The sequence below is a fragment of the Dunckerocampus dactyliophorus genome, chromosome 13, assembly GCF_027744805.1.
Source record: "Dunckerocampus dactyliophorus isolate RoL2022-P2 chromosome 13, RoL_Ddac_1.1, whole genome shotgun sequence".
NCBI classification, from domain to species: domain Eukaryota; kingdom Metazoa; phylum Chordata; class Actinopteri; order Syngnathiformes; family Syngnathidae; genus Dunckerocampus; species Dunckerocampus dactyliophorus.
This window is the reverse complement of record NC_072831.1, coordinates 13,934,507-13,946,694: the sequence shown is the minus strand read 5'-3', so window position 1 is coordinate 13,946,694 and position 12,188 is coordinate 13,934,507.

Genomic DNA, 12,188 nt, shown 5'->3' with positions numbered 1-12,188 from the left:
GCATCTCTACAGTCAGGACGAAGAATCCACACATACGATGTGCATACATTATAAAAAAAAGTTTAATTTCATTATATATAATCATTCATAATTACTACAAAAGTAATAAATAAATAAATATTTTGAAAGATGATATAAATTTAAAAAATTAAAACTAAATATATATATATATATATATATATATATATATATATATATATATATATATATATATATATTGAATCATAATATAAATAAAAAATATAACAAGTAATACACTAAATTAAAAAGAAAATATGTATCATATTGCATTATTTCTATTCTATATATTACATACAAATATCATATTATTAATTTATTAAGTTATTTTTAAATTGTGTAATACAGGGTGTATAAAAAAAGTAGACTCCCAAAAAGTAGCTGTAGGAGCCATTTATGCTTTGTGTTGCTAAAGTTACTTGGCTGATGTTGGTGCTGGTGTTTTAGTTTTGTTGAAGGAATTATATTTTGTTTGACCACTGGTGGCGGTATGGAGGCACACTATTTAAATGCGGAAGTGACAGGGCACGGGTTGGGGTGACGGGAGGTCACATGTTTGTTTTTTTTTAAGTGCTCACCTGGACAATCAGCTCCACTCATGCTTGCTTCATCAGACTTCCACATTCGCCACACACCACCACTTTATAAACAACTGATTCATTCTTTCATCATTATACAATACACGGGACTGTACCTAATGAACTGTCAGGACTTTGTTTATTTGGATCCCCCGCACCCAGAAGTGACTAAAATAGTAGGACAAGACAGTCTACATAAAGTAAAATCCCGACCTTGTGGATCAAGTAAAATACGGAGCTTAAGGGAAAAGAGAGCCACTTTTTGGACTCCCCTGGAAAGTTGGACGCGCTGCACACCTGCACCTAATCACCACCTGTATGACGAAGCAAGGCGGTATAGTCGCTCATCATCTATCGTCGTCTTCTCGAGTGAGATCGATTAAGCACATGTGAGGTTACAACGCTCGTAGAAGACGTCATTCCTATTATAGTGGGCGTTTTGGATCGGCGTCTTCCGGGAGATGACGCTAGCTTGACTGACAGCTAGTCTTCGGTGGGTGTCAATCATTCATGTTTCGAAGTGGACATTCTGCAGCTCTGTGTGTGAATACTTTTTTCTGTTTGTGGCATTTTTGGAGCGCTTTGCCCTCGCGTAAAGGCAGACAAAGCACATCGTAGCACGTCGATGATGACCGATTCACAGTTGAAAATGAGTGAAATGGATCGTGATAAGGCTGAAGCTGGACCTTTGGTGTACAAGGTGGAAAAAGAGAAAGAAAGCTTTTAATAAAAGGTGCTGCTTTTGCTATTGAAAGAGCAGAAAAGCAAATGAGTGATGTACTTAAGCAAGTAAGCAACATAATGGTCGAAATATTGGAGCTCTTGTCATCAATTGAATGACCATAAAAACAATGCAATAATGATTGCTATACTGAAGCAGGTGAATGTGGTGGTGTTTCTGCTATTTCAAGTAAGCACGGCTATGCATCTGGGTCCTGCACTGCCTTGGTGCTCATGGCGGGTCAAGCTTCTTCATTGGCAAAGGCTGCTGCTCTTAAAAGAAAACATGAGTTGGAGGAAGGGACAGGTTGGAAGCTGACAAAATAAAGAAACATAAGTAACAAATGGAAATGGATGCTGAAATAGCTGCTGTTGTTGCACGTTTGTCCGTGTTGGAGGACAGAAGCATAGGAGGAAGATCAAACGCTAATGGGATGAACCACTATGTTTTTAAGGGACACAGTGGCCTTAACACACAAGCAAAGGAGTTTGTGCCTGAACCTACCACAATGGCTGCTCAGCCAAGCATAACAGCACCCCCAGCATTCACGCTTTATTGGAGAACTCCAGTTTTAATCAAAGTAAACCCAACTGCACAGGGTCAACTGCAACACCATAACGAGCCAGTAGATGTCACTGTCAAACCTATTCTCAGAAAATAAATGATGAGTTGGCTACTTTCGGGGACCAGTTTGGGAATAGTGTGCCAATGTTAAGGGCCATGTCTATTCAGCCTGCAACGGCACAACCACAAGCGTTGCACAACAAACAGATGCAACAACAGTTACCCATGCTGCAGGCTTCAGATGTAGCTGCTAACCCAGTCTGTACCATCATGCAAATGCAGAATGAGATCACCACCATGCTTGTGCAGCAGCAGTAGGCAGCATCTCTGCCTCAGCGTGACATGCCAGTTTTCAATGGTGACCCCCTGCAGTTCATTTCTTTTATGAGAGCATTTGAGCATCGTGTGGAGCAAAGGACCAACAACTATTTGGATCGAAGAACTTTTACACTTCGGAAACCAACATCACATAGCTTCTGCTTACATGGACAAAGCTTTTGCCTGGCCAAATTAGAAGATGTTAAAGCACTGCAAGACTTTGCCTTGTTTCTTCGTGAATGCTGTAACGAATTGTCCGAAATGCCGTATATTGAGGAGATGAATGTCCCATCCCACATGAGGCAAATAATCATGAAGTGGTCCTTCCAAATTGCGAGAAGGCTGGAGATCAGCAGCTTATCAAATGCAGGAGAACAGAGGCTCCAGAGCCACATTCAGCGACATGGTCAGCTTCCTGGCGCGGCAAGTTAAAATCTAGTCTCATTCTCTGTTTGGAGACATCTCCGACACAAAGCCCAGCCATGTCTTGAAAAGTGCACCACCAAAGAATAGCATCAAAGGCAGCTGCTTTGCAACATCCATTAGAGCCATCAGCAATGCTGCAGCCTCTCCACTCGCAGTGCCTGAGCAAGAAAATAAAGTTGACGAACCCTGGGAGCATTCCCTCAGAAACATTTCTTTGCTGTGAGCAGCCTCATTCCCTGCTAGAATGTCCAAAGCTAAACAGAATTCCTCAAAAGCAAAGGATTGAATTTCTTAAAGAAAAAGGAGGATGTTTTGGATGTTTAAAGTTCGGTCACATCAGCTGGGACTGTAGAAGTCGGCTCGCTTGTGGCACATGCAACCTCAAACATCGCACTATTCTCCATATGGAAAGAGAACTGCTGGCCAAACGAGCCGAGGAACCAGTGAGCAGTGCGCTTGTCTCTCATCGGACCGGTTCTTGTACTGGGGCCAGGGACCGAGATTGTACATTTCCCATTGTAGCTGTTGAGATCAAGGCTAAAAAGGCAGATAAAGTGCTGAAGAATTACGGCTTCTTAGATTCTGGGATTAAAGCTACCTACATCACCTACACACTCACAAAGGAGCTCAACCTGCAAGGCACAAGGACCACTATTGTAATGCGGACTATGGGTCAAGAGTGACTGATTGCCAGTCATTGTTTTGTGGTTCTGGTGCACGGTGGTCTACTGGTTAGCATGTTGGCCAACACAGTAACTACCTGGAGATCGGGAAGACCTGGGTTCAGTTCTCCCCTGGGACCTGGCATTTCTGTGTGGAGTTTGCATGTTCTCCCCGTGCGTGTGTGGGTTTTCTGCGGGTACTCCGGTTTCCTCCCCCATCCAAAAACATGCATGTCAGATTAATTGGCGACTCTAAATTGTCCATAGGTATGAATGTGATTGTGAATGGTTGTTTGTCTATATGTGCCCTGCGATTGGCTGGCGACCAGTCCAGGGTGTACCCTTGTCAGCTGGGATAGGCTCCAGCATGACCCTGCGACCCTAAAGAGGAGAAGCGGTATAGAAAATGGATGGATGGTAATACAAAGGCACTAGATGAAGAGTAGAAGGGGACCCTTAAAAGCCTCTCAGAGCAGGCGGAGGCTAACCAAGTGCTCAGCAGGAAACCGGAGCAACTTGGCAAGAAGCTGCAGGAGCACTTGAATTTACAGTGTAAGAGGTATCAGGAAGAGGCTCAAAGATATCAAGGTCTCCAAGCGATCTAGTCCACTTGCTATGACCACAGTAGCAGCAGAAAGGAGCTGAAGGGCGAGTCAGGAAACAGCCATTATGAGAAGCTCTACTACACCAACAGTGACATCTGCAGCCCAAGGGGACCGCTCCAGCACATAGATATGATGACCACCTTCCACAACTCCAACCTGCACGTGTTGGCATCAGATGAAGCCAACGGCATACTGGACATGGGCTTCATCAACACAGTCAAGGCTATCATGGAGAAGCACCCCAACACCTGCCAAATTCTGCTGTTGTCTGCCACACAGACAAAGTCTGTTAAAGACCTGGAACAGCTTAGCTTCAAAGACCCAGAGGACGTACGGATTCATGAGAAGGAGAAATTCAGCACCCTGGCTATCTGGGAGCAGTCTGATGAGGAGGAGGCGCGCCATTCAAAGCCCAGCTGAGATGAGCTAATGCCAATGAAGATGATCTCCAGAGACTTGGACCTTCTGAACTGTCGGACTGGACAGTTGGAAACAACTATCTACAAGATCTTAGTCTTACCAGAAGCCCTTTCAAAAGGAAGAACTATGCATGGGACTATACACCCTTGTGCTTCTTCTGTTGTGTTGTTTGAATTGTGCTGTGTGCACAATTTGGGCCGGTGTGTACGAGCCATTTATGCTTTGTGTTGCTATGCTTATTTGGCTTATTTTGGTGCTGGTCTTTTTTTGTTGTTGAAGGAATTACATTTTGTTTGACCACTGGTGGCAGTATGGAGGCACACTACTTACTGTAAGTGCCAAAGTGGCAGGGCACGGGTTGGGGTGACGGGAGGTCACACGGGTTTTTACCGCTTGTACCATAAAGACTCACCTGGAAAATGAGCTCCATTCATGCTCGCTACGTCAGACTTCCACATTCGCCATACATACAACCTGATGACATACACCACCGCTCTATAATCAACCCATTCATTCATTCATTCATTCATTCATCATTGTGCAATAAACGGGACTATATCTAATCATCTGTCCGGACTTTATTTGGAGTGCGTTATGACCTGGATCCCCCGCACCCAGAAGCGACTAAAATAGGACAGGATAGTCTCAACAGTAGCCACTAAAGTTACAATAGAATATTTTCATGAAATTTTGCATATGTTGGTCTGAACATCATCCTTTGGTCCATACAAAAATGTATTGCATAATAGAATGCATGACTGAACACAGGCCCGTTTTCCGGTGGGCAAAAAAAAATTCTCCCAAAATATTAAAGGGTTAAAATTTGAGGAAAAGTCATACTGTAATGCAAAATGAGAATTTTTGTTGTTCTATGCTGCAATACGCAGATTGTTCTGTATTGGTCCGTACTTTTTCCGCAACATTAACGGCGACGATGATCTCCGAATCTTCAGTGAGCATGTCGTTCATACTCTCAGAGGAATCTTATCATTTGATGTTTGCTGGTTTTAAACTAGGCCTCTCTGGCAGCCGAGCCATCAGCCTTTGCTGCTTTTGGCATCTGCCGTCACCAGGACTCACTAGACCTTACCAACATTCTTATTCGCCATGCTGCTGCCCATCCTCCAGGCCAGAACAGGCTCTGCTGCAGCTCATCCAACAAGCTAGGCCAGGACAAGGCCTACTGCTTTTCTCCTTTGAAATTAGGGCTGAGGAATGTATTTTTCTGTTATCCTCTGTTTTCATTTTCATAAATATCTTGTGTTGGGGCCGCACGGTGGCCTAGTGGTTAGCACGTTGGCCACACGGCCAGGAGATCGGGAAGATCTGGGTTTGAATCTCTGTTGGGCATCTCTGTGTGGAGTTGGTATGTTCTCGCCGTACGTGCGTTCGTGGGTTTTCTCCGGGTACTCCGGTTTCCTCCCACATTCCAAAAACACGCATGTTAGGTTAATTGGCGAGTCTAAATTGTCCATAGGTATGAATGTGAGTGTCAATGGTTTGTCTATATATGCGCCCTGTGATTGGCTGGTGTACAGGGTGTACCCCGCCTCTCGCCCGAAGTCAGCTGGGATAGGCTCCAGCATATCTGCGGCACTAGTGAGGATAAGCGGCATAGAAGATGGATGAATGGATGGATCTTGTTGTGTTTTTTATGTTGTTCTACTGTTGATATTTACAAACTCTGAATACATTAGACACAGGAGGGCTTTGTGTGGGAGAAAAACCAAAAGGTTTGAATGAGAGCCAGCAGTAGTTTTTGCTGTTGACTTTACTTTGCACAACCAAGTGTATAAAATAAAGAGGAATAAGGGCACATTTGAATTATTTTGTTCATACTGTTGATACTGCCTTTATATTGCTGTATTTATTATTAATTTCTTCACAAATATTTTTGCCTACTTTATTCAGGTTGTAATCATGATCAGCAAATTAAAGACAAAATCAGAGTCATTTAGTGATCTTGACAAATAAAAATCACTATCAGTATTGGATCGATACCAAAATCTCCAGTATTGCCCACCCCTATGTGAATTAAATTCTCAACAGCTATCAGACGTTGTCTCTTGTCTTTGAGCTCCATTTCCTGTCAAGTCAACCACGCATGCATGTGTGGTCAAAGACAATGCTCCACGCCAACCAGTGAGCATGCTGACTGTGCAGCTGCTTCCTGTGTAAACACCATCAGTGATGCACCATACTCTGCTCAGTGTATGTTTGTTTAGTTTCACCTGCAGCAAACTGCCACTGGATGGAGCAAAGACACTGAACAACACAGCAATCCCAGCTATGACGTCCTGTGTGTCACACTGCATGGTCCATGTCTTGGTGCAGTGTTTTGAAGCACAGCAACCACAAATTCTACTCATCAAATATAAAGATGCAAAACCGAAACAGAAGAGGACTATTCATTTCTTATAACTATGTGACGCAAGGGCAGTATTGCTGAATGATTTTGCCTTTAATTTGTTAATGATTGGAATTAGAATAAAGCACAGGACATCGATTTTAGGCAAACAAGCAAAAACAACAACAACTTATTTGTGAACAATTTAACAATATACAAAAACATTGCTTCTCAAACAGAGGGGCAGGTCCCCCTGTGAGGGCGTGGTTCAATGTTAGTTCACACCTGCCAACATGTATGAATTTGTCGTATTCGGCATGCAATTTGACTTTTGAATACGCTTGTATGCTTCACTGCTCTCCGTTTTGTTGCATTTCGCTGGTTTCAGTTTCGAGTTCAGGCTGTACAGTACAGATAAATATCAGTTTCGCAATACAATTTCAAATCAGGGGGACATGAAAACATTTCAGTCCCCCAGTGGGGGCATGATGGGAAATAATTGAAAACTACTGATATAAGACAATGTAATAAAACAATAAATACTCTCAAAACAAAATAATGCAACTATTCCCTTTTTATTACATGCAATTCCTTCAGCAATACTAATAACAAAACAAAATCAAAACACACACAATTCTCTGCCAGAATAAGTTCAGAGTGTTCCTATCCTCATCATTTTGTAGACATGCATTTACAATTTGGACAGCAGTTGCTTCCAGGCATGTTTTGTGTTTCCTGGGTCATGGTGGTTAGCAAGACTGTAACAACTACTAATGTCTCACTGCCGAAAAGTTTCCAAGTAAAAATCTAACTGGTATAGAGTGGGGGAAGTGCTTGATCCCCGACAGATTTTGTAATTTTACCCCCTTAAAAACGCATGAACAGTCCACAATTTTATGTTAGGTTTATTTTAAGAGCGAGAGACAGACTATAAAAACAAATGCATTCAGAGGGGGAAAAACATCAAGTAAAGGTTGGAGATTTATTAAATTAATTAGACTGAGGTAAATAACCAGAAAGGTCATGAAGCACATAGATTAGTCTTTTCTCTTTAGGAAAGTAGCCATAATATCAACTTGTTATGTGGATAAAAGCTACAAAGAGAGATATCATAGAAACAGTCTCTTCCATTGAAACCTCTCCTAAACCATGGGCAAAAGTTGACAAAGGATCTCAGGGACAACATTGTAGACGTGAACAAGACTGCGATGGACAACAAGACCATCATCAGGAAGCTAGATAAGAAAGAGGTCACTATTGGTATAATAATTCGTAAATTGAAGAAATACAAGTTAACAGTAAATCGTCCTTGCTGTGAAGCTCGATGTAAGATTTCACCTGGTGGGGTATGGATGATTCTGAGATGTATCTAATCCCATTTCACATCTGACAATGATACTACAAAAATGTATTTTACAGATTGTTCTAAAGTTAGGATCAGGCATTCCAAAGTGTTCTATGCTATTTATACCTGACTCGTGGGACCATTTCAATAATTGGGTACAGATAGCCGTTTCGGGGTATGGCTCGATCGATACAACAATCATAAGGCCTATGAGGTGGAAGGGAACGTGCCTTACTCTTGCTAAAAACGTCTGCAGTTCAAGGAAATCTGGGGGGGTATGGGGCAGGTCCGCTGGTTCCTGAAGAACGGGTGTGAAAGTTTAGTGGAAGAAGGGACAGCTGAGTTTAGGCAATGAAATTAGCAGAAGTTGCTCCAGCCGAGAATTTCCCCTGCCCTCCGGTTAATGTGGGGTTGTACTGTCAAAGCCACGGAAAACCAAGAACCAAGGGGTTATGGAAGCTTTGCAATACTACCACACAGGGAAATCTCTTTCTGATGGTTTCCAAAAAGCAGCAGAGTTATGGTTTGGGTGTGGTGAGTTAGTGTGGCTAAATGATGGCCATGCAGTGCTTCTGTGATGATGCTGCCTCCAGAGGCTTGAGCTGTACTCCAAGCCGGGCTGCCAGGTGGACATCTATGAAGTTACTCTCTGCTCCAGAGTGTACAAGGGCTGACATGGTTAGGGACTGACTGTTGAACAGTACCTAGGTGACAGAGACAAGCGGTTAGTAGGGGATTTGTGTGAAAGAAATGTTTCCGCCAGGGAGCCCACCTGTTTAACTGCCTAAGGAAATTCCATTGGAAATGCTTTGGACTGGCATAATGAAAACACTCGGCTGCCTGTCGTCGCTGTTCCCATTCTTCAGGGGTTAATCTACTATAGTTTATCCAAGCTGCATCGGCTCCTCTTATGCATGCTGAGTGGTGTGCCGACTAGAGCTGGTGGTGTGGTGGCTCTCGCTGGAAGCTAGGGAATGAGATCTTGGTGGTCAGGGTGCTCAGCTTTGAGCCAGTTTCCTTTTGTGTGGTTCTCACATGTGCCAGGGCGTTGAGGCTGCCGGGTTTCTCTCTGTTCAAAACTCGGTTATTTTAACCTCTGGTTAACCCCTAACCACCGGTTAAATTCTTACCTCGCTGTTAGTTAACCGACTGTTAAATATGCGCTGTTCAAAACATTGTTAGTCAGGTCGTTAGTTAACAGCTTCGTCAAAGTTAACCATGTGGTTGGTGTCACTGGTCAATGCCAATATATCTCACAATTCCTCATTTTATTGACTTCCGGTTTAGCAAAAAAATTGATAGCGAAACACAACAAATTACCAAATAAAAAAAAAATAACATATTTTTAGTTAAATATATTATTAATTGAAGTAAGCAATATTTCACATAGTTTCCAGCTTTACAGCAAAATGAACCTCGGGCCCTTAGCTGGATACCAGAACTACTTAACCAGCCTTCAAAGTAAGAGCCCAGACACACTTCACTTAAAAATGTTCAAATTGTATTCTCCAACAAATGATGCTAAATGTTTTACGAATCAATTACGGAGCAATTTATGAACGACACAATTAAACAATGTTCGGTTAAAAGATATTTTGCTCAGCACACGCTGTTAGTTCGGAAAAATACAGAACGTTGGCTCACCTTCAAAGTAAGAGTCTGAGAGTTCAACCTAATATTGGTGCCAAGATGATGCAGTAAGTATAATAGCTCTTCATATATGAACCGCACATGAGCAATGTTTATCAAATGTATGTTTTATTTTGTTGTTCCACAAGTGAACAGAACACAGCTTTCAATACATTGCAAAGGCAAGACTATGTACACCATCACTATACACTACACACTATACTTACAATTCCTCCGGAAAGCTTTAAAAATAATGTAACTATCGCCTCAAATTACAAGTTGATAAAAATACAATCTTGTGACGCCGATAAAGCCTCTAGTAGCGCTACGTATGTACAATTATTCCATCAAAATAGTTGTTCTTAAACATGACTCAGATAGAATTTGCAAGCTTATTACGGTTCAATAAAATAGGTTCCTTTTCAAATCTAGGCAGTTAAATGCATGTTTTTCTGTCTTGCACAAATAAATAATTTGTCATGTGCTGAAAAGCTGAAATGTACACTAAAGTGTGAAGAAATGCATAACCCAGACATCAGCAATGCACGTTAGGAGGCATGACAGTATTGCATCATGAAGGTAGCGTTAGCTTTTGTTTTGGACAACAAGATAACGGTGTCGTTAAATTTAAAGGTCGGTTAAGTCTACCTAACCAGTGGTTAAAACAATAACTGAGTTTTGAACAACCCAGCCCTGGCCGCTAACTTACCCTTAAGTGTCTCGGTTAGACCGTTAATGAATACAGGACGGAGGGCGTCCTCATTCTATCGCTACTCTTCAGGCTGTTGCCTTCCAGTTTGTTGACTGAGCTATCTCTTGCTTCTGTTTGCTTGATTCTATCTTCTACCCTGTCCTCACTGAATCAACACCAGTGGAGTTATATACAATATCCGTACAAATACAACAATGAACAGTATGAGTCAGTCTTTCCCCTTGTCAATCACACAAACAAAAACGATAGGCCGAGCTTCAAGGGTGCAGCATTTTCTATAGTCCTGTTTTTATGAGTCAGCAGGATACTTTTAGCTAAAGCTAAAGTGTTTGCCCCTTCCTGATTTCTTATTTTTTTGTTGTTGCATGTTTCAGATCATCTAACTAATTTTAATATTAGTCAATGGGAACACGTCTGAATACAACATGCAGTTTTTAAATGAAATCTTTTATTATTAAGGGAGAAAGAAAACCAAACCTACTGTACATGATGTTTTTCTGGAATGCAGCGTTACTTTTATGCCAGATGTAATGGGACACACACCTTCCAAAAAGTTACACTTTCATCTCGTCAGACCACAGTGTATTTTCCCCAAAGGTCTTGGGGATCATTAAGATGTTTTCTGGCAAAACTGAGATGAGCCTTAATGTTCTTTTTGTTCAGCAGTGGTTTTTGTCTTGGAGTTTTTGCCCAGTGTCTTTCTTACGGCGGTGTCATGAACACTGACCTTAACTGAGGCAAGTGAGGCCTGCAGTTCTTTGGATGTTGTTGTGGGGTCTTTTGTGACCTCTTGGATGAGTCGTCTTGGGTTATTCTGGTTGGCTGGCCACTCCTTGACAGGTTCCCCACTGTTCCATGTTTTCGGCATTTGTGGATCATGGCTCTCACTGTGGTTCGCTGGAGTCCCAAAGCTTTAGAAATGACTTTATATAGGTTTGGATTTTCTTCTCCTTTTAATAATAAAAAAAATCATTTAAAAACAGCATTTTGTGTTCAGTTGTTGTCAGTGACTAAAATTTAAATTTGTTTCATGACCTGAAACATTTGAGTGTGACAAACAAAAACAGAAAAAAAAAAATAAATCGGGAAGGGGGCAAACACTTTTTCACACCACTGTACACAGTACGTGTGTGTTCTGCATACTAGTTACTATTTTACTCCAAGTAATCATGTCGAATGAATATTGAATGTATTTACCTTCACTTTTCCTTTGCGTCCAGTCTGTGTGACAGTTGGCACACACGTATTTAATATATTTATCATTAACTGGAGTGGAGCAGTATTACCTTCGACAATCAAAGGAGTGAAATGCACATTTTGAGCCCTTTTTTGGCCTTGGTGGAGGTCTGTGCTCGACTGACTGCTGAACCAAGACAAAAAAGAAGTACACAAAATGAAAAGGTAAATTCTACCACGTTACCCATCTCTACTGACCAATGCTGGCACACTGCTTTCTTCTTATCCATTTGCCTTTGTCGGTTTGTTCCCAAACAGAAGACTTGAACGACGGAAGAGGATCCCCAGGCACTGACTTCTCCTTGGCACTATCGCTATCCATGACTGCCGCTAGCCAGTGGCCGGGTTTCATTGTATTTGCTTCCCGAACAGATGTGTAACGGCGAGGCACACTTCCTGCCCCTCACTTTTAATTTGTCCTCTGTCAGAAATCAGAAATGTAAATGAAAAATCCGATTAAGAATGCATGTAACGTTACACTGCTAGTCTACAGGTTGCGCTGTCATTGTCTATAGTCTCACCTCACAAGCACACTATTGGATGTTTTTTTTCATTACATTACTATCTACTACTCCATAAATCCTGCCCAGCGTTCCTTTGATGCGTT